This window comes from Pseudophryne corroboree, chromosome 1 (genome assembly GCF_028390025.1).
Source record: "Pseudophryne corroboree isolate aPseCor3 chromosome 1, aPseCor3.hap2, whole genome shotgun sequence".
Classification (NCBI taxonomy): domain Eukaryota; kingdom Metazoa; phylum Chordata; class Amphibia; order Anura; family Myobatrachidae; genus Pseudophryne; species Pseudophryne corroboree.
Genome location: NC_086444.1, coordinates 736687007 through 736713649, shown reverse-complemented (window position 1 = coordinate 736713649; position 26643 = coordinate 736687007). Strand labels below are relative to the sequence as shown.

Below are 26643 nucleotides of genomic sequence, written 5' to 3'. Positions count from 1 at the left end.
TCCTCTGCCTAGAGTTCCATCAGTGAGATCTGGTTCAAGAGGTGATCCCCGGCAAAGAATCCAGGTACTTCCCACAGTACTTACCTGTTACATGTGTCCATACAGAGGCTCCAAACTATTTGTGGCTGTGCAGTATAGTGACTGTGTATATAGGGACAGCCTGCATGCTGCTGTGTTTTGCGCTGTTCTCTGCTGTATTGGCTGTGCTTTACTCAAGTGCATTTTGTTCATGTGCATCTATAAGCACTGTGAATGATCCACGCAGTATGAGTATGACACACCCCTTGGCGCGGCACTTCCTACCGTAATTTCCCTGATTCTAGTTTTCAAAAGTAGGCAAGTATGCAGGAGACATCTGTAGGAAATAGACGCCTACTGCATGCATCTGCGATCTAAGTGCTGCTTCCAAAGATGCAACATCGGATCACCATCGTGACCATCGGGCACGACTGTCATAGAACTCGACCAGTCCTGGCCACCCCATGCTCTGTCCCCCAAACGCCACAGTATGATTGACAAGGGGGGTTGCAAGCGATCATATAGGACCTGTTCTGCACAAGCGCACAACGGGTCCTGCACCTGGGCAGACCCACAAACATAGAATTAGTATGTAAACCAGGCTTGCCTAGGCTCACATTTTTTAATTAAGCCTCCCGCTGCCCCGCAATCTCTGCTTGTGCTCCCGGATTTTGCGGTCGCATGCGCGAGTGTGAAAATGTCTCAGGGTGGCATGATGTCATGACACTTGACATCATGTTATCTAAACGCCGGCCACCGCGGGTTGTCAGTAGTGGTGGCCGTTCTGCAGAGAGAGCAGGGGGCGGGGCAGTCTGTGGAAGAGGAGACAACAGCAGCGGCGGGGTCTGGCTCAGCATGTAGCAGACGGCAGTGAGAGGAAGGATGTCCCTGCCTCCCTCAAGGAAGTTCCCTGGAGCCCTGCACCGGAGCCCTGACATTCCCCAGTGGATAAGGAGAGGAGGGGAATGTATGTACTCACCAGGACACCCTTTCCTTCGGCTGCCAGAGCAGGGACAGCCTCCAGGCTTCCTCCGTGCAGTCCCAGCCCGGCTCCAGGACCTCATAGATGCTATGGCTGCTCTTCTCTCAAACTCCGACTTGTAGCCCCGCCCCCTCCAGCTCCAAGTCAGTCAGAGCTGGACTCAGACAGAGAAAGAGTGAGGTGACTGGGGCAGGGGTATATATGTTTTAGGGAAGTTAGATTACTGGGTGCCAGGCTGGGTCATATGGGTGTGAGGGAGGTTGCCAGGTGCAGAGCTGGGGCATATTGGTTTAAGGGAGATTGCTGGGTGCAGGGTTGGGGCATAATGGGTGTGAGGGAGGTTAGTGGGTGCAGGGTTGGGTCATGTGTGTGAGGGAGGCTACTGGGTCAAACTTGCCTATCCTCCCAAACTGAAGTGCAGCTCCCTCTATCCCTGACACTCTTGCTCTCCCCTCTCACTTTCTGTCATTCCCTCACTTTCCCTGACATCCCCTCTCTCGCTCTCGCCCCTCTCTTTCACCCTGACACTTTCTCGCTCTCACCTTCTCATTTCCTCACTTTCTTTTAACCTCCCTCTCCTTGACACTGGAAAAGATCTCCCCCCCCCCCCCCTCCCCGCCCCAAGGTGGCATGTAAACAAGTAAACAATGTAAGGACATTAAAATTGAAACTTAGTAGTTATCACCAGGGCTGGATTAAAGTCTGTCAAATGTATATGTCACGTATACTGTATGTGTATGATGATGTGTGATGTCAGTATTCTGCTCTGCTGTGTAATGTAGGTGTGATGTCAGTATTATGCTCTACTGTGTACTGTAGGTGTGATGTCAGTATTATGCTCTGCTGTGTACTATAGGTGTGATGTCAGTATTATGCTCTGCTGTGTACTATAGGTGTGATGTCAGTATTATGCTCTGCTGTGTAATGTAGGTGTGGTGTCAGTATTATGCTCTGCTGTGTACTGTAGGTGTGATGTCAGTATTATGCTCTGCTGTGTACTGTAGGTGTGATGTCAGTATTATGCTCTGCTGTGTACTATAGGTGTGATGTCAGTATTATGCTCTGCTGTGTAATGTAGGTGTGATGTCAGTATTATGCTCTGCTGTGTACTATAGGTGTGATGTTAATGTGTAGCCCTCCTGTGTAATGCTGATATAATGTCAGTGTGTAGCCATGTAATGTAGCTGTGATGTCATTGTGCAGCCCTGTTGTGTAACGTGGGTGTAATGTCAGTATGTAGCCCTGCTGTGTAATGTAGCTGCAATGTCAGTGTATAGCAAGTACTGAGCTTTGTAGTTTGGTTTTCACCTGACACTGCAGGACACACCCCTGATTGACAGTAGATACGCCCATAGGTGGAGATAGACACGCCCCTTGGGTGCAATGTGACACGCCCCCCTCAATGGTGCGCAACACGGCGCATTAGAGTGCGATCTATAATCTCCCTGAAACTACTTTTCAAAAGTAGGCAAGTATGATGTAAACCAGTGTATCTACAGTATGTACTAATCTGAGTAAGGCTCTCCTTGCTAGAGCTTGCAGAACTATAATATGTATAGTAACTTTCAACTTTGTCGTGCCTCCTTAATTTATATACTGTATAATAATAATAATAATAATTTTATTTATATAGCGCTCTTTCTCCAATAGGACTCAAGGCGCTTAACAGAGACATAGCATAATATAGTACAGAAAATAATGAAGTACATTTTCATAAAATACAGAATCATGAAGATACTAAAAGGGACATTATGGAAATGCTTGAGTAAACAGGAAAGTCTTGAGTCTACTTTTTGTGCGTGGAAGTGAGTTCCATAGAGTCGGAGTATCTAGGAAGAAAAAGCAACAAACAGAGGTTTACATATTTAAACATTAAACCTGTATATATAAACTTAATTTCAGTGTGTATGAAACTCACAAAATGAAGTGGCCATTATAGCTAAATTACCGTCCTAAGCAGCTCATCATGGACCCCTACAAAGCAAGAAAACAAGGAAATGGAAAAGAAAACAGTAATGTAGAATACAGTGTAACCTATAAATGACTTGCCTTGGTCTCCCCCGTGTGGCCGCACTTGTCCTTGCAGTATATCGAGTCAAAAGATTTTTTTAATTTGAGCCAAAAGTTATAGCCTATATGTAGCAGGGTTGGATTGGGAATTAAAATTGGCAAAAGTCTAGAAGTCTTAAAATTGCCAAGGCTAGAAGTGCCCTCACATGGGCAGCAGCAATGCCGCTACACCTACCTGTACTATCTGCCTGCCTACGCTGGCCCAACTGATGTACAGGATCAAATAATGGTGAATAGTGAACCAGCACACAGCAAGTATTATACAGTAAATGAAAATCTACTGTGGAAGTGTTCACATGCTGATGCTGTGTAAAGTGTGCGCATGCACAGAAGCCGCACTGCACGTGTGCACACTGTGAGATATGACGGCATCTGATTGACAGGCAAAGGCATTTGTGGGGTTGGAAGGGGCACCACGGCAGCGTTTAAAGGGCGTTGCGGCAGCGTTGTGGGGGTGGGGTGCGGTCCGGACAATGAAGGCATGTCCGATCGTTTGCGGGGCAGGCTACGGCAGCACGCAGCTCCTGCAACCCGAAACATGGCAGGTAGCCATCTGCCTTGGCAGCTAGCCTGCATAGGCAGAGGGCTACCCTAAACATGCAGAGCAGGGGGGAGTTCTGGATCCACCATTCAGGGCGGACTTGCCCGCTGCTCAGCGTCCACCCGCATGTCAATTAATGGCGACAGATTATGTGACTGACATGGAGATGGACACAGGAAATCTGCAGAGGACTAGTAGGTAACCAGGCGAGGTATCCACAGGCAAGAAGTAGTACCAAGAGCCAAGGGCTCCCGCTGCAGCTAGGAACTAGGGGGGTCATTGATACCCAATCGCACGCTGTGTGATCGGGTCTGAACAGCGCATGTGTGGGGACCGCAGTGCGCAGGCGCATCGCTGGCCGGCAACGGCCAATGTCGGACAGCAACGACAACAATGAAGAAAGCGTTTGCAGCAGCGAACGCAAGAAGATTGACAGGAAGAGTCCGTCTGGGGGTGTTCACTCACCGTTTTCTGGGAGCATTGAGGAAAACGAAGGCGTGCCCGGCCGTTTCCAGGGAGGGATCCTGACATCAGCTCCAGCAAGGATCATCGCAGCGGGTAAGTCCTGAGCTGTGCAGACACTGCACATACTTTTTGTTTGTGCAGCTCTCTGCACAAGCGTTTGCAGCCCTACACAGCGAATCCCCCCTCCCCTATGGGTAGCGATTACCTGGTCGCAGCAGTGCAAAAAATATCCTGCGTGCGACCAGGTCTCAATTAGGCCCTATGACCAGCAAGGAGTAAGAGGCAGGCCAAGAGTATAAAGGGAGCAAGGACCAATCAGAGATTTTGCACAGCCAAGCCTCCCTTAATTAAGAACTCTCTACAGCTGTCCTACAACACATCTGCACACTTCCTGTGAGGGCCCGTCGTCACTGTAACCAGGCACCCACTGACGCCTCCAGGCGAAAGTTCCCTGGCGCCTCTGCTCCCTAGCAACCCCTTCCAGGATGTCATGGAGCCAGCGGCTGGGGAGTGGAAGTTCGGGAGCGCCCCGTTCGGCTAGCGGCAACTGGCCACAGTGAGTCGCAAGCTGCGGCTTGTAACAAATACCTGTGATAATGTCAAATATTACCTTTAAACATAAGCTATATACTATTTACGGACTAAGTACGCTATTGGCGCACAGAGTACCGTAAGGGTACGCACTTAGCGTAGCAGACGCTAGGCCGTGGGCGCGACGCACGAGTGACACGTACGCTCACAGACTCATGCTTAGTATCGAACACGCTAAAGGCGTCCCGAGTACCGTAATGCTACGCTATCGGCGTAGCGGACGCTGCGCCGTGCAAGTGAGACACGAGCGGCGCAGACGCTCACAGAATGACACACAGTAAACCTTGTTAACAACACACAGTAAGGGTATGCTTATACTCTAAACCTTAGCAATGTAATACTACAATGATGTAACGCTTATTAACCTTGATAATATGAAAGCTGTTTGAGCGATTGAGACGCTAAGAAAACCCTTTACAGTAACTAGTGAAAACACAAGACCTGGTTTGGATTTAAAAACCACTCTGGCTCTAACACCTTCGTGGATGATTCTTTAGAGTAAAAAGGGAAAAACAGTACAGCTTATACACTACAAAACTAACATCAAAATCTAAACAGAATAACAAGGAATAATATGAACAATAGCATACAATTACAAACACAAGCAAACAGAATGAGAATAAATGGCAAACACTAAGGATAATAAAATGGCTACAGAGAACAATACATACGTGGGAATGATTCGCAAGCGCTTCCTGGATCCAGCCCTCAGCATTCAATGAGAAAGCCTTTCAGAGAGAGTGAGTGACAGGCCCAGGCAATGGTGGTCCTTATATACACAGCATACAGTAACAATACAATGGTCCCTATAATCTCATTGTTCATTGGACACAGGAATGTGTCTCTGCATTATAACAAAAGGTCATAGGTGGGTTTGAACAGGTGGGCTGTGTCTTTCTCCAACTGCTCAGGTGGGAGGTATCCTCAGGATTCCTGCCGCATGGATAATGAACAGCAAATACAGTAAATGTCCATAAACTACTTTTGTACATAACTATACGCAGGAGCAAGCACTCTCTTCCTAACCAACACCGAAATGTTACCATTAAAATACTCTACAGCTGGATACTAGACACCACCGTTCAACCTTTATCTGACCCTTCCTATCATGCAAAGAGGGATCTCTCTGTCCAAGAACCGTTTAAACTAAACATACTTGCTGACATTGTTAAGGGGAATATTATCTATAAAACACACTATATGGGTTAAATATGTTGCGATCGAGTCGCTCGCTAGACGCTTACAAACTCCGCCGTGAATACACATCTCCATGCGCAGGAGACGTTGGAGCGTCCCCTACGCAACCTGAGGGGATGCGTACGCACGGGAGAGTGGGTGCACGAGTAGCGGGCATGTGCATTGGGGTTAGTACAAGGCATGTGAATCATGATATTTTTCGACTTTGACAGTCCACCCTTTGGCAGTCAACAATAACTGCCACTATCTAAACAATTAAGCAGAAAAATATATATTACCATGAAATACCTTATTATGATTGGGAGTAGGGAGGAGAGGAGAAGGTGGGAAATGTATGACCTAGTGAGATAGTAAAAAGCATGTATGTATGAAATCCATGTCTGAGGGGTCATGTATCATTGTGCCGTACATGTTCTAAAAAAAAAAAAAGCTTCGAGGTATTGCGAAGTATACATTGAATCCTTCTTATCCCGTATTAAGGGTCTGTAAGTGGGCTAACAAACTCTACCGAGCTCTTTTCGGCTTTTTTGTTCCAACAAATAGGGTGCACATTAGTTGATGATACATGAAGGGGGGAAAATATGTGAGTGCTAATATATGTGCCTATATTACCTGTCGACTATGTGTGTCACTACCTGAAGTTAGTAGAGATGAAGATAAGAAACATGCGTTATAAATGCATTCTTATGATTATTGTATGTGCTTGTCCTTGGGTGTCTTGTTGGTGTCTTGTCGATGTCTTTTCCGGATTGCTGTATCTTTGCTGTAAGTGGCAAGCAAAGTTTTTCAAGTGTCCATAAAAGTTAAAGTCTCTAAAAGTTCATCAAATGGCTGTGACAAAGTTCATCAAATTCTTCTTCCGAGTGGGTGTCTTTTTACCTTGGAGAAAAACAAAGGAGAAACGGGTGAAAGAAACGGACCGTGGAATCACGTCTTATCACAACATTGTCTCGATTGATGGGTCATATGCCCTCGCTCCTCAAACTCATCAATTTGGTACTGCGCTTGCAATTCATTAAAATCCGAACACATCTGAATATCAAACCAATCATTATGACAACTCCTAGGATACATAAGAGGAATTTCCCTACATTAACGATAAAATTTTGGGCCCATTCTCCTAAACCTGAGAACCAATTGCATGGGTCCAACCATGATACCCAGCCGGTCAGTTAATTACTCACAGAAGCAAGGGTAAGGTTGTGTCTCCTTCGGAACGCCCACTTCAATTGCAAGATATCGTCCATCTTTTGATCTATGACCTCGGTTGGGTCATCAGTGCTGTTTGTGATATACGTACAGCACTTTACACCATACTGAGTTGCTAAGGTGACACAATACCCGCCTGTCACCACTGTGATGTAATTTAGAACCATCCTGTGCTGGATCAGTTTCTCCCACATATGAAATATGCATCATCGGGGAGGACATATGGGACAGAATATGACATCACCATATTACAAACCTTCCAGGTGAAAAATCCTATCCCTAACTCTCTCATTTGTCTAGTACACGTATCAGGCTGTATGATATGCGCACAGTATCCTGGTGATACTTCTCCAACTCGCATGGGCCTACTTCCTAGAGTGTACCTATACTGAAAATATCTCCCACTGTTGGCTGTTTGGCGTATAAGCTCTGAGTCTACGGTCATTCTATCGGCTCTGTGTGAAAATGCCATGGTTCGGTTGTTCCATGTCACTTCCCAATTTCCCGGCTTTCGGGGATTGGAAATGTTAAAACATATTAGGGACCTATCCACATGATATTGGTGGAGCTTCAAACTAGGAGGCCTAGAAATATTAAATTTCTTGTCCACCGGTCTCCCACCCCTTAATTCAAGTACCTCATTTATCGTTAAAGAGTATGGCACTAGTCCTGACTTTCTATGACCTTGAGGTACTTGTGAGCACACCCAGCATTCCGTTTGGTTTAAAACCTTACCCACTAATGAGTGATAGTCACTCAATGGATAACGGTCCATATTGATATTAATGCTGGACTGACATCTCTGGATGCACCCGTCCTCAACTATGTTGTCACAATTCCTACAGATACAACTCTCTTCAGCTAACAATCCTTCACAATGTCTGTTAGTGTCATGGCTACCAGATCGTTTTCTGATACTCGCCTTTACTCGGTGATTGTGTTGCTCTTGGAATTCTACGAATCCACACTGATCATCAGAACCCATTCCAGATCCTTTCTCGACCTCACTGGTACTCTCACCGAAACAGACTGCTCTGGTCAACAACAGGGTCAACAGGAAAACACGGGATGCAGTCTCTTGGGGCAAGTCCATCTTGCAGGAGGAGAAAGAAAGAGTTGTAATGGGGGTACAGAAAATAATGGAAGGGAAAGAAACTTGTTACGATAATTTGTCCTCTAGTCTTGTTGTTCTTCTTGCTCAGATGTCGTCTCAACAGTGCTGTCTCTCAGTCTTCCCAAAACGAACACTCCAGTGATACGATATTCTTTCCGAATCAGCGACCTTTCTGTAAGGAGCATAAATCTTGCATTACCATTTGTCTAACTGTTGTGTGACATACCATCCGTAAAACATGAAAGAACAAAGAGAGAGAGAACAATAGAAAAAGAGAAAAATTGTCAGATTTCCGTTCAACATCAGGCTGTCACACCAACATGTCTATCGGTATCTCTGCACAGTCTCCCCCACCAGTATTTCCACCCTCTGTGCGTGGCCAGGCACAATGATGCTGGTAAGATATACTGGGGTTGGGTAGACCTCTGAAAAGACCAAGTAGACATGTGACGTTTGAGCTGTAGTTCTGCTGGTGAACGTCAGAGATGAAGAGGAAACATTTAAAGATAAATCACAGAGTTTACCTGGCCGCCCCTGTGTCTACAAGGAATGACCTACCAATTACATCGACTGTAACCTCAGGCTTACTATCAAGGCTAATAATCAACTTCACTGGCTGCAAATTACAGGTGTGGCTCAAAATTTTTCCTATATGATCCCTGATTATAATTACGTGCGTTATGTCGTTGTCTAGGGGGTTGATATACCTTATGTGGGTCTCTAAACATACAACTCCGTGCATAATGCCCTTCCCTCTGGCAGTTATAACATGTTATCACATTCGACTTACCAACAGAGGTCTGGGGTTTAAGCTGATGTGGCTTCGTTGTCAGGGCCGGTCTACTTATTGTCATTTGCTTACCCCCTTGTGACTCCCTGTGTTTTACGATGTTCCGATCATGCTCAATAGCGGTCTCTCTCAAAGCAGCCACCGACATACCTCTCCAGTTAGGTTGAGTGGTCTGTACCCTTGTCCTCAACACTTCCTTTAAACCATCCATTAATACAGAAACCGCTACCTCTCTATACTCTACAATGTGAGGTGCAATTGTCTGTGCATAACATACAATACCGTACTTACCTGTAGACACAACCTCACCTGACCCTCCGTAAGGGTGCTTTACTACTGCCTTTACCGATTGGGCCGTGCCCACCTGGGTGTCTCGTATGATGGCTGCTGGAGAAGGTGTCGACATCGTGCTGGGCTCACTTTCTTGCTTATAATCCTGAGGGAAGTTTAACATGGGGTGCAACTTGCACGGGTTAGAATTTGTACATTTATCAGTTTTACTTCTATCGTTATTAACACATTTATTACGCTTACTATTATCATCATTAATACATTTATTAAGTGCACTATTATCATCATATCCCAGTATGCTATTCTCTGTAGCCATTGTTTCTCCAGTTGCCATCAGTTTCCTGCTAAGATGGGAACCAGCTGCTTGAGCTAATCCTCGTTGTATCTCACCTTCCTGTTGCCATAACTGTAAATAATCATAATGTCTAATCCGTTGCTTGCCGGATTTTATCAGACATATCCTTCTCCTTAAATTTTGCAAAACCTCAGGATTAAAACTGCCTACCCTAGGGAACTTCTCCCTATCGTTCACAGTCATACGTTCCCACTCATTGCATAAAACCTCGGCGTGTGATCCATATTTTTCACACATTATATACTTCGCCGACCCTACTGGCCACGGCATTATGTCAACCTGAACCTTGGTTGATCGTCCCTTACTTGAGCCACTGGCCCCCATTCTTTGCAGGTATTGCCTTCTCAGCGAATTCCTACAAAAACCACGTTCTCAGAGGTAAGGTAACGGTGAAAGTTCAACGAGTGCTTTCACCCACTCTCGCCCACGTCGACCAATACGCCCACACACTGCCTCAGCGCTGGCGTACTCAACCCAGGGCCCCTATGTAACCTCTATTTAATGGGGCGTGTGGGAGTATGCTACCCTTCCCAGTGAATATCAGTTGCTGGAGAATTCCTGAGTAATCAGCGAACCTCCCTTAAAATAAAAAAAACCTACACAAATCACGTCAAAGTGTACAAATAGCGTTTATGATCCTGCAAAGCGTACGCAAATTGCGTAATGGGTATCAAGGTAACCAACTAATGCACACAATTACATGCGGTACAGTCGCACTGCGTATAAGTAACTATTACTTATCCGCTGAATGACCAGCGGAATCGGTTGTTTAGGCTGCGAAACCTTCAGCCGGAGCGTCTTCTCAAAACGGGCCTATATGGGTACTGCGCCAACCCCCGGGGCTGCGCTCACTACCTCTGACCTTTCTTAAGTCAGGGTCTTCAGAGCTTCGTTACTTACCTTAAACGGATTTCTGACTTTGGCGGACCTTTTGGTCTGCTGTACTACTAATTGCTCCTTTTACCTTATACACTGTTAACGTGAGATGGCCTTCTCCCACACCACCACGTGTTCACTTCACGGGTGTCCTTCGACGAGATCTCGATTTCCGGGGTTCACACAAAAACCTTTATTTGCATATACACACTTCTTTCACTTCATATACACTTTGATTTTTCTGTACAGAAAATTTCTTTCATTCAGGTAACACAGGCTAATCCCAGAGGTGATGCAACGAGAGAAGGATCTTTTTAAACTAGAACTTTGGAAACTGAACAAATTTGTGCTATTATCTCGTGGCTTCCGTATCGCCTATTAAAACAATGCTATTGTGTGATTTGTATTTAGTGGGCGTATCTGTACGCACGTTGCGTAATTTACGCCACGTGTGTAGGCCTTTGCGTTGCGTACGCTGTCTCGCACTCGGTCAGAGACACGTGTACACAGGCCGGATACATCCGCAATAACACAAAATAACACGCTTCTATAAATGCAAACAATATTTAACTATAATCGTTTACCAAGCACCACACAGTATCTCCTGTATAACCTTTATAACTGGGTCAGGCTGCGTGCGTGTTTTACAATTACTCCCTTAAGTATTAACCTTACTTTTAACTAAATAGCAACAAATTTTCTCAGCACGTGATCAATGCTAATGGCAAACAGAAAGGTAGATATGCGAAAATACACAAATGAAAATACAGGTGTGTGCGTGTGTTGCGTGTGCAATTTGCACCAATACAGAAATTAAAACAGATTTAAAAGACAATAGCTTAACGTTCTTACCTTTCGGATCCGGATCCCACCAGCATCCCTACAAACCAAGCGGAGCAGACTGTGGATATGAGGAGGCCCGGACGATGCCCCCAATTGATAATGTCAAATATTACCTTTAAACATAAGCTATATACTATTTACGGACTAAGTACGCTATTGGCGCACAGAGTACCGTAAGGGTACGCACTTAGCGTAGCAGACGCTAGGCCGTGGGCGCGACGCACGAGCGACACGTACGCTCACAGACTCACGCTTAGTATCGAACACGCTAAAGGCGTCCCGAGTACCGTAATGCTACGCTATTGGCGTAGCGGACGCTGCGCCGTGCAAGTGAGACACGAGCGGCGCAGACACTCACAGAATGACACACAGTAAACCTTGTTAACAACACACAGTAAGGGTATGCTTATACTCTAAACCTTAGCAATGTAATACTACAATGATGTAACGCTTATTAACCTTGATAATATGAAAGCTGTTTGAGCGATTGAGACGCTAAGAAAACCCTTTACAGTAACTAGTGAAAACACAAGACCTGGTTTGGATTTAAAAACCACTCCGGCTCTAACACCTTCGTGGATGATTCTTTAGAGTAAAAAGGGAAAAACAGTACAGTTTATACACTACAAAACTAACATCAAAATCTAAACAGAATAACAAGGAATAATATGAACAATAGCATACAATTACAAACACAAGCAAACAGAATGAGAATAAATGGCAAACACTAAGGATAATAAAATGGCTACAGAGAACAATACATACGTGGGAATGATTCGCAAGCGCGTCCTGGATCCAGCCCTCAGCATTCAATGAGAAAGCCTTTTAGAGAGAGTGAGTGACTGGCCCAGGCAGTCAGCATACAGTAACAATACAATGGTCTCTATAATCTCATTGTTCATTGGACACAGGAATGTGTCTCTGCATTATAACAAAAGGTCATAGGTGGGTTTGAACAGGTGGGCTGTGTCTTTCTCCAACTGCTCAGGTGGGAGGTATCTTCAGGATTCCCGCCGCATGGATAATGAACAGCAAATACAGTAAATGTCCATAAACTACTTTTGTACATAACTATACGCAGGAGCGAGCAATCTCTTCCTAACCAACACCGAAATGTTACCATTAAAATACTCTACAGCTGGATACTAGACACCACCGTTCAACCTTTACCTGACCCTTCCTATCATGCAAAGAGGGATCTCTCTGTCCAAGAACCATTTAAACTAAACATACTTGCTGCAGGTATGGAGTGGTACAACCCGGGCGCACCTCTTTCTGTGGTACTTTATGTGAGGATCAAAGCAATGGTCCCCCTTGACCAATTAAATAGTGGACTTAGCAAAATATGTTGGTGTAGTTTTCAATGAAATATCACATAAAAATGTATATAATTTAATACAATGAAAATTCATACACAAAACAGTAAAAGCATACCATAAAGGTAAGCTAGGAGCCGCAGGTGTAAAAGGTGGCAGGGTGATCGGAAAATACACCCTGCTCAGGCTCCTAAGCTTACTGGTGGGAAATAAACCCCTGAATAGATGTTAGGACAGTATTCAAGACAGCTCAGGTAACAATTCAATAAACGTTGGAAAGCATACCGGAAAGGTAGCTAAGGAGCCGCAGGTGTTGTAATAAGCAGGGTGGTCCAGACTTCACCCTGCTCTGGCTCCCAAGCTAACTGCAAGGCAGATGTCCAAATAATGAAAAGTTGAAGTTCCTTCTTGGATCCGGATAGCCAACGCGTTTCGAGATATCCAATCTCTTCCTCAGGGCTTGATGGGTTTGCATGTCTCAGAAATGGCTTTTAAAGATGGTGGGAGGGTAGTTCTAGGTCAAAGGTTGCTGTGACCGGGAAATGGTCTCAAGAATATCTTAAGCAAAGTCTGATTCTGACATGATATATTCGTGCTCTAGATTGTGAGCATAAGGTGTGAAATAGGTGAATGAGTGAAAGAAAATCGAAGAAATAGGGTAACGGACGTCTGGCCGGGCGACCGGAAGTGACTTCGAACCGGAAGTGGGATCCCGGAAGTGACATCGCGGCCTGGGATATTACTAAATAAATAGCAAGTGATACTCCGCCAGATAATAAGAAAGTACTAGTGGACTTAAGTTGTGGAGATGAAATTTACATGAAAGTAGTGTGCATGAAGATGGTAGCATGCAATAGAACGCACCGCCATGGTACAGGAAGTGACGCGGCGGTTTGCGTTCCATAGACCGGAAGTGACACGGTTGTTTGCGTGTCACCGCCGGGGACTGTGAATGAAGCAATTTAAACAGCAGCTGAGCTTCCCAAGAGTATAGATAACTATTGGTCGGAGGTTGTAGGTGATTACAAGGTGGAGCTTGTACTATGGGAAGTGATTGGTGTATTTAAGCACCTTAGAAATTAAATAATGGTTGTGATTATTACCATAATGAGTGAATATATATATATGTGCACATAGGTGCATATAAAACACCCCCGCATTAATACAGTTATTATTTTAGATATTTGATATGGACAGTCCGTGTCTGTTCAGACATAAGGAGCGTTGTGGTGATTGATGACATCTTCCATGAAAAGGAATGTAGATCACCATAATGAGTGAATATATAAGTATGTGCACATAAACACCCTCACATTAAATGTAGTTATTATTTTTGATATAGACAGTCCGTGTCTATTCAGACATGAGAAACATTGTGGTGATAAGTGACATCTTCAATAAAAAATCGTCAAGAAGAAATAAAGTCCTTAATAGATTTTTCCATAATTTGTCTTCATTCCAAATGGTACTCCACGGGTTCCCGTGATATAAAAAAATGAGAAAATAAAAAATGGGTTAGGAAAAAAAAAAACTTATTGTGATATCGAGATGAAGTACATATAGACTACCGAACTTATTACATTATTATAAGAACCACTTAAGTTCGAAGTCTTTATTTAAACCTTTGGGACATAGGGACTGAAGTTTGTAAATCAGTTTCATTTCCGCTTTTGCAAGATTTTTTTCTGTGTTTCTGTCACGCCAGGTTGATTTTATGTGTTGTAGTCCTAAAAATTTCTTTATAGCAGTGTGCGAGCAATTATGTGCAGATTTGAAATGTTCCGACAGATTGTGTGTCAGGAGGCCTTTTTTTATATTGCGTAGATGTTCACCAAGGCGTGTTTTCAATGCTCTCGATGTGCGTCCAATGTAGACCTTCCCGCAGGTGCATTCCACTAAATATACGACGTTACTAGTGTGGCAGGTAATGAAGTCCTTGATTTTGAAATTGATGCCATTTATGGTGATCTCTGTATATTTTGATGTATCGGTTTTAATGAGTCGGCAGGGGAGGCAAAGTCCGCACCTGTGAAAACCACTTGTTCTGATGGGATTGTTGTTTTGGGGTAGCGCACTCCTGACAAGTTTGTTCTTCAAATTTGCTGCCTTACGGTAGATGAACGTGGGTTTTTTAGGGATGATGTTCTTTAATGTGTCGTCCATGCAAAGTAGGTTCCAGTGTTTTCTGATGATGAATTCCATTTTTCTATATTGGTGGTCGTATCCTGTAATGAACGACCATTGTGAATGATTGCTGGATTTGTCATTGTTCTTCTCCTGTTTCTTGTTGTGGATGAGGGAGGTCCTGGCCTTATTCATTGTTTCTATTTGAATCGTCTCCAATTTTTCTGGTTGGTAGCCTTTTACTTCATCTCGATATCACAATAAGTTTTTTTTTTTTTTTTTCCCCTAACCCATTTTTTATTTTCTCATTTTTTTATATCACGGGAACCCGTGGAGTACCATTTGGAATGAAGACAAATTATGGAAAAATCTATTAAGGACTTTATTTCTTCTTGACGATTTTTTATTGAAGATGTCACTTATCACCACAATGTTTCTCATGTCTGAATAGACACAGACTGTCTATATCAAAAATAATAACTACATTTAATGTGAGGGTGTTTATGTGCACATACTTATATATTCACTCATTATGGTGATCTACATTCCTTTTCATGGAAGATGTCATCAATCACCACAACGCTCCTTATGTCTGAACAGACACGGACTGTCCATATCAAATATCTAAAATAATAACTGTATTAATGCGGGGGTGTTTTATATGCACCTATGTGCACATATATATATATATTCACTCATTATGGTAATAATCACAACCATTATTTAATTTCTAAGGTGCTTAAATACACCAATCACTTCCCATAGTACAAGCTCCACCTTGTAATCACCTACAACCTCCGGCCAATAGTTATCTATACTCTTGGGAAGCTCAGCTGCTGTTTAAATTGCTTCATTCACAGTCCCCGGCGGTGACACGCAAACAACCGTGTCACTTCCAGTCTATGAAACGCAAACCGCCGTGTCACTTCCGGTACCGCGGCGGTGCATTCTATTGCATGCTACCATCTTCATGCACACTACTTTCATGTAAATTTCATCCCCACAACTTAAGTCCACTAGTACTTTCTTATTATCTGACGGAGTATCACTTGCTATTTATTTAGTAATATCCCAGGCCGCGATGTCACTTCCGGGATCCCACTTCCGGTTCGAAGTCACTTCCGGTCGCCCGGCCAGACGTCCTTTACCCTATTTCTTTGATTTTCTTTCACTCATTCACCTATTTCACACCTTATGCTCACCATCTAGAGCACGAATATATATCATAAGTCAGAATCAGACTTTGCTTAAGATATTCTTGAGACCATTTCCTGGTCACAGCAACCTTTGACCCGGAACTACCCTCCCACCATCTTTAAAAGCCATTTCTGAGACATGCAAACCCATCAAGCCCTGAGGAAGAGATTGGATATCTCGAAACGCGTTGGCTATCCGGATCCAAGAAGGAACTTCAACTTTTCATTATTTGGACATCTGCCTTGCAGTTAGCTTGGGAGCCAGAGCAGGGTGAAGTCTGGACCACCCTGCTTATTACAACACCTGCGGCTCCTTAGCTACCTTTCCGGTATGCTTTCCAACGTTTATTGAATTGTTACCTGAGCTGTCTTGAATACTGACCTAACATCTATTCAGGGGTTTATTTCCCACCAGTAAGCTTAGGAGCCTGAGCAGGGTGTATTTTCCGATCACCCTGCCACCTTTTACACCTGCGGCTCCTAGTTTACCTTTATGGTATGCTTTTACTGTTTTGTGTATGAATTTTCATTGTATTAAATTATATACATTTTTATGTGATATTTCATTGAAAACTACACCAACATATTTTGCTAAGTCCACTATTTAATTGGTCAAGGGGGACCATTGCTTTGATCCTCACATAAAGTACCACAGAAAGAGGTGCGCCCGGGTTGTACCACTCCATACCTGCAGTTCTTATTCCATTTTGGGGGAAGAGGAAAACCCCAGAGGTATACCCTAGGCTGCCCACTATTCTTTCAAGCGCCCAATAAGTTTTCTCGCACTCTTGTCAGCTAAACATACTTGCTGACATTGTTAAGGGGAATATTATCTATAAAACACACTATATGGGTTAAATATGTTGCGATCGAGTCGCTCGCTAGACGCTTACAAACTCCGCCGTAAATACACATCTCCATGCGCAGGAGACGTTGGAGCGTCCCCTACGCAACCTGAGGGGATGCGTACGCACGGGAGAGTGGGTGCACGAGCAGCGGGCATGTGCATTGGGGTTAGTACAAGGCATGTGAATCATGATATTTTTCGACTTTGACACCTGTATATAAAAAAAGCTATAAGCTCTGTACCAGATTTCTATCTATATATCATAGACAATTTAAACGGTTGATACCTTGAGAAGCAATTAAATGTGAGCAAATGACATGCCATAGCCATACCACAGTCAAATATTAAAACTAGTGATGAGCGGGTTCGGTTCCTCGGAAACCGAACCCACCCGAACTTCACCCATTTTACACGGGTCCGAGGCATACTCGGATTCTCCCGTATGGCTCGGTTAACCCGAGCGTGCCCGAACGTCATCATCCCGCTGTCGGATTCTTGCGAGATTCGGATTCTATATAAGCAGCCGCGCGTCGCCGCCATTTTCACTCGTGCATTGGAAATGTTAGGGAGAGGACGTGGCTGGCGTCCTCTCCGTTTATTGTTGAACTTGATTGTGCTTATTGTTGCTTAATTGTGGGGAGGACTGGGGAGCAGCTGTATAATATAGGAGGAGTACAGTGCAGAGTTTTGCTGATCAGTGACCACCATTTTTATCCGTTCTCTGCCTGAAAAAAACGCTCCTTATCTGTGCTCAGTGTGCTGCATATATCTGTGCTCACACTGCTTAATTGTGGGGACTGGGGAGCAGCTGTATTATATAGCAGGAGTACAGTGCAGAGTTTTGCTGACAGTGACCACCAGTATACGTTGTCTGCCTGAAAAACACTCCATATCTGTGCTCAGTGTGCTGCTTTATTGTGGGGACTGGGGACCACCAGTATAATATTATATAGGAGGAGTACAGTGCAGAGTTTTGCTGACCAGTGACCACCAGTATACGTTGTCTGCCTGAAAAACACTCCATATCTGTGCTGCATTGTAGACAGTATATAGTAGGAGTATAGTGCATAATTTTGCTGACCACCAGTATATAATATATAGGAGTACAGTACAGAAGGCCACTGCTGTACCTACCTCTGTGTCGTCAAGTATACTATCCATCCATACCTGTGGTGCATTTCAGTTTTGCATAGTTTGCTGACCACCAGTATATAATATATAGCATTACGGTACAGTAGGCCACTGCTGTACCTACCTCTGTGTCGTCAAGTATACTATCCATCCATACCTGTGGTGCATTTCAGTTTTGCACAGTTTGCTGACCACCAGTATATAATATATAGCAGTACGGTACAGTAGGCCACTGCTGTACCTACCTCTGTGTCGTCAAGTATACTATCCATCCATACCTGTGGTGCATTTCAGTTTTGCACAGTTTGCTGACCACCAGTATATAATATATAGCATTACGGTACAGTAGGCCACTGCTGTACCTACCTCTGTGTCATCAAGTATACTATCCATCCATACCTGTGGTGCATTTCAGTTTTGCACAGTTTGCTGACCACCAGTATATAATATATAGCATTACGGTACAGTAGGCCACTGCTGTACCTACCTCTGTGTCGTCAATTATACTATCCATCCATACCTGTGGTGCATTTCAGTTTTGCACAGTTTGCTGACCACCAGTGTATAATATATAGCAGTACGGTACAGTAGGCCACTGCTGTACCTACCTCTGTGTCGTCAAGTATACTATCCATCCATACCTGTGGTGCATTTCAGTTTTGCACAGTTTGCTGACCACCAGTATATAATATATAGCATTACGGTACAGTAGGCCATTGCTGTACCTACCTCTGTGTCATCAAGTATACTATCCATCCATACCTGTGGTGCATTTCAGTTTTGCACAGTTTGCTGACCACCAGTATATAATATATAGCATTACGGTACAGTAGGCCACTGCTGTACCTACCTCTGTGTCGTCAAGTATACTATCCATCCATACCTGTGGTGCATTTCAGTTTTGCACAGTTTGCTGACCACCAGTATATAATATATAGCATTACGGTACAGAAGGCCACTGCTGTACCTACCTCTGTGACGTCAAGTATACTATCCATCCATACCTGTGGTGCATTTCAGTTTTGCACAGTTTGCTGACCACCAGTATATAATATATAGCATTACGGTACAGTAGGCCACTGCTGTACCTACCTCTGTGTCGTCAAGTATACTATCCATCCATACCTGTGGTGCATTTCAGTTGTGCGCAGTATATATAGTAGTAGGCCATTGCTATTGATACTGGCATATAATTCCACACATTAAAAAATGGAGAAAATAAATGTGGAGGTTAAAATATGGAAAGATCAAGATCCACTTCCACCTCGTGCTGAAGCTGCTGCCACTAGTCATGGCCGAGACGATGAAATGCCATCAACGTCGTCTGCCAAGGCCGATGCCCAATGTCATAGTACAGAGCATGTAAAATCCAAAAAACAAAAGTTCAGTAAAATTACCCAAAAATCTAAATTGAAAGCGTCTGATGAGAAGCGTAAACTTGCCAATATGCCATTTACGACACGGAGTGGCAAGGAACGGCTGAGGCCCTGGCCTATGTTCATGGCTAGTGGTTCAGATTCACATGAGGATGGAAGCACTCATCCTCTCGCTAGAAAAATGAAAAGACTTAAGCTGGCAAAAGCACAGCAAAGAACTGTGCGTTCTTCTAAATCACAAATCCCCAAGGAGAGTCCAATTGTGTCGGTTGCGATGCCTGACCTTCCCAACACTGGACGGGAAGAGCTTGCGCCTTCCACCATTTGCACGCCCCCTGCAAGTGCTGGAAGGAGCACCCGCAGTCCAGTTCCTGATAGTCAAATTGAAGATGTCACTGTTGAAGTACACCAGGATGAGGATATGGGTGTTGCTGGCGCTGGGGAGGTAGCTGTGTGACTAAGCTAAGCGACCCTAGTGGCCGACACAAACACCTGGCCCATCTAGGAGTGGCACTGCAGTGTCAGACAGGATGGCACTTCAAAAAAAATAGTCCCCAAACAGCACATGATGCAAAGAAAAAAAGAGGCGCACCAAGGTCGCTGTGTGACTAAGCTAAGCGACACAAGTGGCCGACACAAACACCTGGCCCATCTAGGAGTGGCACTGCAGTGTCAGGCAGGATAGCACTTCAAAAAAATAGTCCCCAAACAGCTCATGATGCAAAGAAAAAAAGAGGCGCACCAAGGTCGCTGTGTGACTAAGCTAAGCGACACAAGTGGCCGACACAAACACCTGGCCCATCTAGGAGTGGCACTGCAGTGTCAGACAGGATGGCACTTCAAAAAAATAGTCCCCAAACAGCACATGATGCAAAGAAAAAAAGATGCGCACCAATGTCGCTGTGTGACTAAGCTAAGCGACACAAGTGGCCGACACAAACACCTGGCCCATCTAGGAGTGGCACTGCAGTGTCAGACAGGATGGCACTTAAAAAAAATAGTCCCCAAACAGCACATGATGCAAAGAAAAAAAGAGGCGCACCAAGGTCGCTGTGTGACTAAGCTAAGCGACACAAGTGGCCGACACAAACACCTGGCCCATCTAGGAGTGGCACTGCAGTTTCAGACAGGATGGCACTTCAAAAAAATAGTCCCCAAACAGCACATGATGCAAAGAAAAAAAGAGGCGCACCAAGGTCGCTGTGTGACTAAGCTAAGCGACACAAGTGGCCGACACAAACACCTGGCCCATCTAGGAGTGGCACTGCAGTTTCAGACAGGATGGCACTTCAAAAAAATGTCCCCAAACAGCACATGATGCAAAGAAAAAAAGAGGCGCACCAAGGTCGCTGTGTGACTAAGCTAAGCGGCACAAGTGGCCGACACAAACACCTGGCCCATCTAGGAGTGGCACTGCAGTGTCAGACAGGATGGCACTTAAAAAAAATAGTCCCCAAACAGCACATGATGCAAAGAAAAAAAGAGGCGCACCAAGGTCGCTGTGTGACTAAGCTAAGCGACACAAGTGGCCGACACAAACACCTGGCCCATCTAGGAGTGGCACTGCAGTGTCAGGCAGGATGGCACTTCAAAAAAATAGTCCCCAAACAGCACATGATGCAAAGAAAAAAAGAGGCGCACCAAGGTCGCTGTGTGACTAAGCTAAGCGACAAAAGTGGCCGACACAAACACCTGGCCCATCTAGGAGTGGCACTGCAGTGTCAGGCAGGATGGCACTTCAAAAAAATAGTCCCCAAACAGCACATGATGCGAAGAAAAAAAAGAGGCGCACCAAGGTCGCTGTGTGACTAAGCTTAGCGACACAAGTGGCCAACACAAACACCTGGCCCATCTAGGAGTGGCACTGCAGTGTCAGGCAGGATGGCACTTCAAAAAAATAGTCCCCAAACAGCACATGATGCAAAGAAAAAAAGAGGAGCACCAAGGTCGCTGTGTGACTAAGCTAAGCGGCACAAGTGGCCGACACAAACACCTGGCCCATCTAGGAGTGGCACTGCAGTGTCAGGCAGGATGGCACTTAAAAAAAATAGTCCCCAAACAGCACATGATGCAAAGAAAAAAAGAGGCGCACCAAGGTCGCTGTGTGACTAAGCTAAGCGACACAAGTGGCCAACACAAACACCTGGCCCATCTAGGAGTGGCACTGCAGTGTCAGGCAGGATGGCACTTCAAAAAAATAGTCCCCAAACAGCACATGATGCAAAGAAAAAAAGAGGCGCACCAAGGTCGCTGTGTGACTAAGCTAAGTGACATAAGTGGCCGACACAAACACCTGGCCCATCTAGGAGTGGCACTGCAGTGTCAGGCAGGATGGCACTTCAAAAAAATAGTCCCCAAACAGCACATGATACAAAGAAAAAAAGAGGCGCACCAAGGTCGCTGTGTGACTAAGCTAAGCGACACAAGTGGCCGACACAAACACCTGGCCCATCTAGGAGTGGCACTGCAGTGTCAGACAGAATGGCACTTCAAAAAAATAGTCCCCAAACAGCTCATGATGCAAAGAAAAAAAGAGGCGCACCAAGGTCGCTGTGTGACTAAGCTAAGCGACACAAGTGGCCGACACAAACACCTGGCCCATCTAGGAGTGGCACTGCAGTGTCAGACAGGATGGCACTTCAAAAAAATAGTCCCCAAACAGCACATGATGCAAAGAAAAAAAGATGCGCACCAATGTCGCTGTGTGACTAAGCTAAGCAACACAAGTGGCCGACACAAACACCTGGCCCATCTAGGAGTGGCACTGCAGTGTCAGACAGGATGGCACTTCAAAAAAATAGTCCCCAAACAGCACATGATGCAAAGAAAAAAGAGGCGCACCAAGGTCGCTGTGTGACTAAGTTAAGCGACACAAGTGGCCGACACAAACACCTGGCCCATCTAGGAGTGGCACTGCAGTTTCAGACAGGATGGCACTTCAAAAAAATGTCCCCAAACAGCACATGATGCAAAGAAAAAAAGAGGCGCACCAAGGTCGCTGTGTGACTAAGCTAAGCGACACAAGTGGCCGACACAAACACCTGGCCCATCTAGGAGTGGCACTGCAGTGTCAGGCAGGATGGCACTTCAAAAAACTAGTCCCCAAACAGCACATGATGCAAAGAAAAAAAGAGGCGCAACAAGGTCGCTGTGTGACTAAGCTAAGCGACACAAGTGGCCGACACAAACACCTGGCCCATCTAGGAGTGGCACTGCAGTGTCAGACAGGATGGCACTTCAAAAAAATAGTCCCCAAACAGCACATGATGCGAAGAAAAAAAGAGGCGCACCAAGGTCGCTGTGTGACTAAGCTAAGCGACACAAGTGGCCAACACAAACACCTGGCCCATCTAGGAGTGGCACTGCAGTGTCAGGCAGGATGGAACTTCAAAAAAATAGTCCCCAAACAGCACATGATGCAAAGAAAAAAAGAGGAGCACCAAGGTCGCTGTGTGACTAAGCTAAGCGGCACAAGTGGCCGACACAAACACCTGGCCCATCTAGGAGTGGCACTGCAGTGTCAGGCAGGATGGCACTTCAAAAAAATAGTCCCCAAACAGCACATGATGCAAAGAAAAAAAGAGGCGCACCAAGGTCGCTGTGTGACTAAGCTAAGCGACACAAGTGGCCGACACAAACACCTGGCCCATCTAGGAGTGGCACTGCAGTGTCAGACAGGATGGCACTTCAAAAAAATAGTCCCCAAACAGCACATGATGCCAAGAAAAAAACAGGCGCACCAAGGTCGCGGTGTGACTAAGCTAAGCGACACAAGTGGCCGACACAAACACCTGGCCCATCTAGGAGTGGCATTGCAGTGTCAGGCAGGATGGCACTTCAAAAAAATAGTCCCCAAACAGCACATGATGCAAAGAAAAAAAGAGGTGCACCAAGGTCGCTGTGTGACTAAGCTAAGCGGCACAAGTGGCCGACACAAACACCTGGCCCATCTAGGAGTGGCACTGCAGTGTCAGGCAGGATGGCACTTCAAAAAAATAGTCCCCAAACAGCACATGATGCAAAGAAAAAAACAGGCGCACCAAGGTCGCTGTGTGACTAAGCTAAGCGACACAAGTGGCCGACACAAACACCTGGCCCATCTAGGAGTGGCATTGCAGTGTCAGGCAGGATGGCACTTCAAAAAAATAGTCCCCAAACAGCACATGATGCAAAGAAAAAAAGAGGTGCACCAAGGTCGCTGTGTGACTAAGCTAAGCGACACAAGTGGCCGATACAAACACCTGGCCCATCTAGGAGTGGCACTGCAGTGTCAGGCAGGATGGCACTTCAAAAAATAGTCCCCAAACAGCACATGATGCAAAGAAAAAAAGAGGCGCACCAAGGTCGCTGTGTGACTAAGCTAAGCGACACAAGTGGCCGACACAAACACATGGCCCATCTAGGAGTGGCACTGCAGTATCAGACAGGATGGCACTTCAAAAAAATAGTCCCCAAACAGCACATGATGCAAAGAAAAAAAGAGGCGCACCAAGGTCGCTGTGTGACTAAGCTAAGCGACACAAGTGGCCAACACAAACACCTGGCCCATCTAGGAGTGGCACTGCAGTGTCAGACAGAATGGCACTTCAAAAAAATAGTCCCCAAACAGCTCATGATGCAAAGAAAAAAAGAGGCGCACCAAGGTCGCTGTGTGACTAAGCTAAGCGACACAAGTGGCCGACACAAACACCTGGCCCATCTAGGAGTGGCACTGCAGTGTCAGACAGGATGGCACTTCAAAAAAATAGTCCCCAAACAGCACATGATGCAAAGAAAAAAAGATGCGCACCAATGTCGCTGTGTGACTAAGCTAAGCGACACAAGTGGCCGACACAAACACCTGGCCCATCTAGGAGTGGCACTGCAGTGTCAGGCAGGATGGCACTTCAAAAAAATAGTCCCCAAACAGCACATGATGCAAAGAAAAAAGAGGCGCACCAAGGTCGCTGTGTGACTAAGCTAAGCGACACAAGTGGCCGACACAAACACCTGGCCCATCTAGGAGTGGCACTGCAGTTTCAGACAGGATGGCACTTCAAAAAAATGTCCCCAAACAGCACATGATGCAAAGAAAAAAAGAGGCGCACCAAGGTCGCTGTGTGACTAAGCTAAGCGACAAAAGTGGCCGACACAAACACCTGGCCCATCTAGGAGTGGCACTGCAGTGTCAGGCAGGATGGCACTTCAAAAAACTAGTCCCCAAACAGCACATGATGCAAAGAAAAAAAGAGGCGCACCAAGGTCGCTGTGTGACTAAGCTAAGCGACACAAGTGGCCGACACAAACACCTGGCCCATCTAGGAGTGGCACTGCAGTGTCAGACAGGATGGCACTTCAAAAAAATAGTCCCCAAACAGCACATGATGCGAAGAAAAAAAGAGGCGCACCAAGGTCGCTGTGTGACTAAGCTAAGCGACACAAGTGGCCAACACAAACACCTGGCCCATCTAGGAGTGGCACTGCAGTGTCAGGCAGAATGGCACTTCAAAAAAATAGTCCCCAAACAGCACATGATGCAAAGAAAAAAGAGGAGCACCAAGGTCGCTGTGTGACTAAGCTAAGCGGCACAAGTGGCCGACACAAACACCTGGCCCATCTAGGAGTGGCACTGCAGTGTCAGACAGGATGGCACTTCAAAAAAATAGTCCCCAAACAGCACATGATGCAAAGAAAAAAACAGGCGCACCAAGGTCGCTGTGTGACTAAGCTAAGCGACACAAGTGGCCGACACAAACACCTGGCCCATCTAGGAGTGGCATTGCAGTGTCAGGCAGGATGGCACTTCAAAAAAATAGTCCCCAAACAGCACATGATGCAAAGAAAAAAAGAGGCGCACCAAGGTCGCTGTGTGACTAAGCTAAGCGACACAAGTGGCCAACACAAACACCTGGCCCATCTAGGAGTGGCACTGCAGTGTCAGACAGGATGGCACTTCAAAAAACTAGTCCCCAAACAGCACATGATGCAAAGAAAAAAAGAGGCGCACCAAGGTCGCTGTGTGACTAAGCTAAGCAACACAAGTGGCCGACACAAACACCTGGCCCATCTAGGAGTGGCACTGCAGTGTTAGACAGGATGGCACTTCAAAAAAATAGTCCCCAAACAGCACATGATGCAAAGAAAAAAAGAGGCGCACCAAGGTCGCTGTGTGACTAAGCTAAGTGACACAAGTGGCCGACACAAACACCTGGCCCATCTAGGAGTGGCACTGCAGTGTCAGGCAGGATGGCACTTCAAAAAAATAGTCCCCAAACAGCACATGATGCAAAGAAAAAAAGAAGCACCAAGGTCGCTGTGTGACTAAGCTAAGCGACACAAGTGGCCGACACAAACACCTGGCCCATCTAGGAGTGGCACTGCAGTGTCAGACAGAATGGCACTTCAAAAAAATAGTCCCCAAACAGCTCATGATGCAAAGAAAAAAAGAGGCGCACCAAGGTCGCTGTGTGACTAAGCTAAGCGACACAAGTGGCCGACACAAACACCTGGCCTATCTAGGAGTGGCACTGCAGTGTCAGACAGGATGACACTTCAAAAAAATAGTCCCCAAACAGCACATGATGCAAAGAAAAAAAGATGCGCACCAATGTCGCTGTGTGACTAAGCTAAGCAACACAAGTGGCCGACACAAACACCTGGCCCATCTAGGAGTGGCACTGCAGTGTCAGACAGGATGGCACTTCAAAAAAATAGTCCCCAAACAGCACATGATGCAAAGAAAAAAGAGGCGCACCAAGGTCGCTGTGTGACTAAGCTAAGCGACACAAGTGGCCGACACAAACACCTGGCCCATCTAGGAGTGGCACTGCAGTTTCAGACAGGATGGCACTTCAAAAAAATGTCCCCAAACAGCACATGATGCAAAGAAAAAAAGAGGCGCACCAAGGTCGCTGTGTGACTAAGCTAAGCGACACAAGTGGCCGACACAAACACCTGGCCCATCTAGGAGTGGCACTGCAGTGTCAGGCAGGATGGCACTTCAAAAAACTAGTCCCCAAACAGCACATGATGCAAAGAAAAAAAGAGGCGCACCAAGGTTGCTGTGTGACTAAGCTAAGCGACACAAGTGGCCGACACAAACACCTGGCCCATCTAGGAGTGGCACTGCAGTGTCAGACAGGATGGCACTTCAAAAAAATAGTCCCCAAACAGCACATGATGCGAAGAAAAAAAGAGGCGCACCAAGGTCGCTGTGTGACTAAGCTAAGCGACACAAGTGGCCAACACAAACACCTGGCCCATCTAGGAGTGGCACTGCAGTGTCAGGCAGGATGGCACTTCAAAAAAATAGTCCCCAAACAGCACATGATG

General features: G+C 45.6%; 1 long non-coding RNA gene across 1 annotated transcript in view; it reads left to right on the top strand.

The window, feature by feature from the left end:
• The first annotated feature begins 830 nt into the window (after positions 1-830).
• Positions 831-26643, top strand: part of LOC134909421 (uncharacterized) — a 152929-nt gene continuing 127116 nt past the window's right edge. Inside the window, exon 1 of the long non-coding RNA XR_010175931.1 lies at positions 831-1180. This is a non-coding gene — a long non-coding RNA (uncharacterized LOC134909421). The remainder of the gene's footprint in view (positions 1181-26643) is intronic.